The sequence below is a fragment of the Gadus chalcogrammus genome, chromosome 12 (genome assembly GCF_026213295.1).
Source record: "Gadus chalcogrammus isolate NIFS_2021 chromosome 12, NIFS_Gcha_1.0, whole genome shotgun sequence".
Classification (NCBI taxonomy): Eukaryota; Metazoa; Chordata; class Actinopteri; order Gadiformes; family Gadidae; genus Gadus; species Gadus chalcogrammus.
The window spans coordinates 10850508-10856052 of record NC_079423.1 but is presented as its reverse complement, the minus strand read 5'-3'; the positions used below and the strand labels follow the sequence as shown (position 1 = coordinate 10856052).

The following is a 5545-nucleotide window of genomic DNA, read 5'->3' as shown; positions in this document are numbered from 1 at the left end:
GAAATGTACAACTGTCGGTTCAGCTCTCTGGTGCTCCCTGCTGGCAGTATCACTATACTGTCCTCATGTTTCACAAAAACAGTTTTGAGAGACGTTGTCAGTTTTTGTATGTTGCTTAAATCCTCCAAAGCGGTTGGCAGTAAACATCAGGTCACGGTACGCCACGGAGTCAATGAGCTCGAGTTGAAAAAGAAAAAGCTTACAGCACCTGGTATTCCCAGGCGGACTCCCATCCAAGTACTAACCAGGCCCGACCCTGCTTAGCTTCCGAGATCAGACGAGATCGGGCGTGTTCAGGGTGGTATGGCCGTAAGCAATTAGTGCAGGCGCAAAACCAGGTTTTATACAGTAGCACATAAGGAGTGAGAAAGCTGCTGAGGCTCGACGTTACACTTTTACAAAAACAATCATTAGTTAGATATAAACGGCAGTAATTGATTCAGTAGGACTCCTTATCCATGTAAACGATCATTGTGACATCTGAATTCATTAATTATCTGAAATACACTGCGTGTGCGTGTGATGTTAAATGTTTGAACCAAGGTTAACGGTTAAAGTGTCAGAGAATGGGTGGTGATTTTTTGACGTCCTCCCATGATCTGAAGTGAGCGTGCGTGTTTGTGTTGGTGAAAGTTTAAGAAATGTACAACTGTCGGTTCAGCTCTCTGGTGCTCCCTGCTGGCAGTATCACTATACTGTCCTCATGTTTCACAAAAATAGTTTTGAGAGACGTTGTCAGTTTTTGTATGTTGCTTAAATCCTCCAAAGCGGTTGGCAGTGAACATCAGGTCACGGTACGCCACGGTAGGCCACGGAGGCCATGAGCTCGAGTTGAAAAAGAAAATGCTTACAGCACCTGGTATTCCCAGGCGGTCTCCCATCCAAGTACTAACCAGGCCCGACCCTGCTTAGCTTCCGAGATCAGACGAGATCGGGCGTGTTCAGGGTGGTATGGCCGTAAGCAATTAGTGCAGGCGCAAAACCAGGTTTTATACAGTAGCACATAAGGAGTGAGAAAGCTGCTGAGGCTCGACGTTACACTTTTACAAAAACAATCATTAGTTAGATATAAACGGCAGTAATTGATTCAGTAGGACTCCTTATCCATGTAAACGATCATTGTGACATCTGAATTCATTAATTATCTGAAATACACTGCGTGTGCGTGTGATGTTAAATGTTTGAACCAAGGTTAACGGTTAAAGTGTCAGAGAATGGGTGGTGATTTTTTGACGTCCTCCCATGATCTGAAGTGAGCGTGCGTGTTTGTGTTGGTGAAAGTTTAAGAAATGTACAACTGTCGGTTCAGCTCTCTGGTGCTCCCTGCTGGCAGTATCACTATACTGTCCTCATGTTTCACAAAAATAGTTTTGAGAGACGTTGTCAGTTTTTGTATGTTGCTTAAATCCTCCAAAGCGGTTGGCAGTAAACATCAGGTCACGGTACGCCACGGTAGGCCACGGAGGCAATGAGCTCGAGTTGAAAAAGAAAAAGCTTACAGCACCTGGTATTCCCAGGCGGTCTCCCATCCAAGTACTAACCAGGCCCGACCCTGCTTAGCTTCCGAGATCAGGCGAGATCGGGCGTGTTCAGGGTGGTATGGCCGTAAGCAATTAGTGCAGGCGCAAAACCAGGTTTTATACAGTAGCACATAAGGAGTGAGAAAGCGGCTGAGGATCGACGTTACACTTTTACAAAAACAATCATTAGTTAGATATAAACGGCAGTATTTGATTCAGTAGGACTCCTTATCCATGTAAACGATCATTGTGACATCTGAATTCATTAATTATCTGAAATACACTGCGTGTGCGTGTGATGTTAAATGTTTGAACCAAGGTTAACGGTTAAAGTGTCAGAGAATGGGTGGTGATTTTTTGACGTCCTCCCATGATCTGAAGTGAGCGTGCATGTTTGTGTTGGTGAAAGTTTAAGAAATGTACAACTGTCGGTTCAGCTCTCTGGTGCTCCCTGCTGGCAGTATCACTATACTGTCCTCATGTTTCACAAAAATAGTTTTGAGAGACGTTGTCAGTTTTTGTATGTTGCTTAAATCCTCAAAAGCCGTTGGCAGTAAACATCAGGTCACGGTAAGCCACGGTAGGCCACGGAGTCAATGAACTCGAGTTGAAAAAGAAAAAGCTTACAGTACCTGGTATTCCCAGGCGGTCTCCCATCCAAGTACTAACCAGGCCCGACCCTGCTTAGCTCCGAGTTCAGACGAGATCGGGCGTGTTCAGGGTGGTATGGCCGTAAGCAATTAGTGGAGGCGCAAAACCAGGTTTTATACAGTAGCACATAAGGAGTGAGAAAGCGGCTGAGGATCGACGTTACACTTTTACAAAAACAATCATTAGTTAGATATAAACGGCAGTAATTGATTCAGTAGGACTCCTTATCCATGTAAACGATCATTGTGACATCTGAATTCATTAATTATCTGAAATACACTGCGTGTGCGTGTGATGTTAAATGTTTGAACCAAGGTTAACGGTTAAAGTGTCAGAGAATGGGTGGTGATTTTTTGACGTCCTCCCATGATCTGAAGTGAGCGTGCATGTTTGTGTTGGTGAAAGTTTAAGAAATGTACAACTGTCGGTTCAGCTCTCTGGTGCTCCCTGCTGGCAGTATCACTATACTGTCCTCATGTTTCACAAAAACAGTTTTGAGAGACGTTGTCAGTTTTTGTATGTTGCTTAAATCCTCCAAAGCGGTTGGCAGTAAACATCAGGTCACGGTACACCACGGAGTCAATGAGCTCGAGTTGAAAAAGAAAAAGCTTACAGCACCTGGTATTCCCAGGCGGTCTCCCATCCAAGTACTAACCAGGCCCGACCCTGCTTAGCTTCCGAGATCAGGCGAGATCGGGCGTGTTCAGGGTGGTATGGCCGTAAGCAATTAGTGCAGGCGCAAAACCAGGTTTTATACAGTAGCACATAAGGAGTGAGAAAGCGGCTGAGGCTCGACGTTACACTTTTACAAAAACAATCATTAGTTAGATATAAACGGCAGTATTTGATTCAGTAGGACTCCTTATCCATGTAAACGATCATTGTGACATCTGAATTCATTAATTATCTGAAATACACTGCGTGTGCGTGTGATGTTAAATGTTTGAACCAAGGTTAACGGTTAAAGTGTCAGAGAATGGGTGGTGATTTTTTGACGTCCTCCCATGATCTGAAGTGAGCGTGCATGTTTGTGTTGGTGAAAGTTTAAGAAATGTACAACTGTCGGTTCAGCTCTCTGGTGGTCCCTGCTGGCAGTATCACTATACTGTCCTCATGTTTCACAAAAACAGTTTTGAGAGACGTTGTCAGTTTTTGTATGTTGCTTAAATCCTCCAAAGCGGTTGGCAGTAAACATCAGCTCACGGTACACCACGGAGTCAATGAGCTCGAGTTGAAAAAGAAAAAGCTTACAGCACCTGGTATTCCCAGGCGGTCTCCCATCCAAGTACTAACCAGGCCCGACCCTGCTTAGCTTCCGAGATCAGGCGAGATCAGGCGTGTTCAGGGTGGTATGGCCGTAAGCAATTAGTGCAGGTGCAAAACCAGGTTTTATACAGTAGCACATAAGGAGTGAGAAAGCTGCTGAGGCTCGACGTTACACTCTTACAAAAACAATCATTAGTTAGATATAAACGGCAGTAATTGATTCAGTAGGACTCCTTATCCATGTAAACGATCATTGTGACATCTGAATTCATTAATTATCTGAAATACACTGCGTGTGCGTGTGATGTTAAATGTTTGAACCAAGGTTAACGGTTAAAGTGTCAGAGAATGGGTGGTGATTTTTTGACGTCCTCCCATGATCTGAAGTGAGCGTGCGTGTTTGTGTTGGTGAAAGTTTAAGAAATGTACAACTGTCGGTTCAGCTCTCTGGTGCTCCCTGCTGGCAGTATCACTATACTGTCCTCATGTTTCACAAAAATAGTTTTGAGAGACGTTGTCAGTTTTTGTATGTTGCTTAAATCCTCCAAAGCCGTTGGCAGTAAACATCAGGTGACGGTACGCCACGGTAGGCCACGGAGTCAATGAACTCGAGTTGAAAAAGAAAAAGCTTACAGCACCTGGTATTCCCAGGCGGTCTCCCATCCAAGTACTAACCAGGCCCGACCCTGCTTAGCTCCCGAGTTCAGACGAGATCGGGCGTGTTCAGGGTGGTATGGCCGTAAGCAATTAGTGGAGGCGCAAAACCAGGTTTTATACAGTAGCACATAAGGAGTGAGAAAGCGGCTGAGGCTCGACGTTACACTTTTACAAAAACAATCATTAGTTAGATATAAACGGCAGTAATTGATTCAGTAGGACTCCTTATCCATGTAAACGATCATTGTGACATCTGAATTCATTAATTATCTGAAATACACTGCGTGTGCGTGTGATGTTAAATGTTTGAACCAAGGTTAACGGTTAAAGTGTCAGAGAATGGGTGGTGATTTTTTAACGTCCTCCCATGATCTGAAGTGAGCGTGCATGTTTGTGTTGGTGAAAGTTTAAGAAATGTACAACTGTCGGTTCAGCTCTCTGGTGCTCCCTGCTGGCAGTATCACTATACTGTCCTCATGTTTCACAAAAATAGTTTTGAGAGACGTTGTCAGTTTTTGTATGTTGCTTAAATCCTCCAAAGCGGTTGGCAGTAAACATCAGGTGACGGTACGCCACGGTAGGCCACGGAGTCAATGAACTCGAGTTGAAAAAGAAAAAGCTTACAGCACCTGGTATTCCCAGGCGGTCTCCCATCCAAGTACTAACCAGGCCCGACCCTGCTTAGCTCCCGAGTTCAGACGAGATCGGGCGTGTTCAGGGTGGTATGGCCGTAAGCAATTAGTGGAGGCGCAAAACCAGGTTTTATACAGTAGCACATAAGGAGTGAGAAAGCGGCTGAGGCTCGACGTTACACTTTTACAAAAACAATCATTAGTTAGATATAAACGGCAGTAATTGATTCAGTAGGACTCCTTATCCATGTAAACGATCATTGTGACATCTGAATTCATTAATTATCTGAAATACACTGCGTGTGCGTGTGATGTTAAATGTTTGAACCAAGGTTAACGGTTAAAGTGTCAGAGAATGGGTGGTGATTTTTTAACGTCCTCCCATGATCTGAAGTGAGCGTGCATGTTTGTGTTGGTGAAAGTTTAAGAAATGTACAACTGTCGGTTCAGCTCTCTGGTGCTCCCTGCTGGCAGTATCACTATACTGTCCTCATGTTTCACAAAAACAGTTTTGAGAGACGTTGTCAGTTTTTGTATGTTGCTTAAATCCTCCAAAGCGGTTGGCAGTAAACATCAGGTCACGGTACACCACGGAGTCAATGAGCTCGAGTTGAAAAAGAAAAGCTTACAGCACCTGGTATTCCCAGGCGGTCTCCCATCCAAGTACTAACCAGGCCCGACCTTGCTTAGCTTCCGAGATCAGGCGAGATCGGGCGTGTTCAGGGTGGTATGGCCGTAAGCAATTAGTGCAGGCGCAAAACCAGGTTTTATACAGTAGCACATAAGGAGTGAGAAAGCTGCTGAGGCTCGACGTTACAC

At 44.6% G+C, this 5545-nt stretch overlaps 9 non-coding genes across 9 annotated transcripts; all 9 read right to left on the bottom strand.

Moving 5' to 3' along the window:
- Positions 1 to 196: 196 nt before the first annotated feature.
- On the bottom strand, positions 197 to 315 carry LOC130399941 (5S ribosomal RNA). Its single transcript, XR_008902433.1, has one exon. It is a non-coding gene; the product is annotated as a 5S ribosomal RNA (ribosomal RNA).
- Positions 316 to 844: 529 nt separating this feature from the next.
- Positions 845 to 963, bottom strand: LOC130399601 (5S ribosomal RNA). The gene has a single exon (XR_008902107.1). It is a non-coding gene; the product is annotated as a 5S ribosomal RNA (ribosomal RNA).
- A 529-nt stretch (positions 964 to 1492) lies between these two features.
- On the bottom strand, positions 1493 to 1611 carry LOC130400331 (5S ribosomal RNA). The gene has a single exon (XR_008902809.1). It is a non-coding gene; the product is annotated as a 5S ribosomal RNA (ribosomal RNA).
- A 529-nt stretch (positions 1612 to 2140) lies between these two features.
- On the bottom strand, positions 2141 to 2258 carry LOC130394658 (5S ribosomal RNA). The gene has a single exon (XR_008897795.1). It is a non-coding gene; the product is annotated as a 5S ribosomal RNA (ribosomal RNA).
- A 519-nt stretch (positions 2259 to 2777) lies between these two features.
- LOC130400330 (5S ribosomal RNA) lies at positions 2778 to 2896 on the bottom strand. The gene has a single exon (XR_008902808.1). It is a non-coding gene; the product is annotated as a 5S ribosomal RNA (ribosomal RNA).
- A 519-nt stretch (positions 2897 to 3415) lies between these two features.
- On the bottom strand, positions 3416 to 3534 carry LOC130401076 (5S ribosomal RNA). Its single transcript, XR_008903537.1, has one exon. It is a non-coding gene; the product is annotated as a 5S ribosomal RNA (ribosomal RNA).
- Positions 3535 to 4063: 529 nt separating this feature from the next.
- LOC130399770 (5S ribosomal RNA) lies at positions 4064 to 4182 on the bottom strand. Its single transcript, XR_008902270.1, has one exon. It is a non-coding gene; the product is annotated as a 5S ribosomal RNA (ribosomal RNA).
- A 529-nt stretch (positions 4183 to 4711) lies between these two features.
- Positions 4712 to 4830, bottom strand: LOC130399769 (5S ribosomal RNA). The gene has a single exon (XR_008902269.1). It is a non-coding gene; the product is annotated as a 5S ribosomal RNA (ribosomal RNA).
- A 518-nt stretch (positions 4831 to 5348) lies between these two features.
- Positions 5349 to 5467, bottom strand: LOC130394071 (5S ribosomal RNA). Its single transcript, XR_008897266.1, has one exon. It is a non-coding gene; the product is annotated as a 5S ribosomal RNA (ribosomal RNA).
- Between the last annotated feature and the right edge of the window lie 78 nt (positions 5468 to 5545).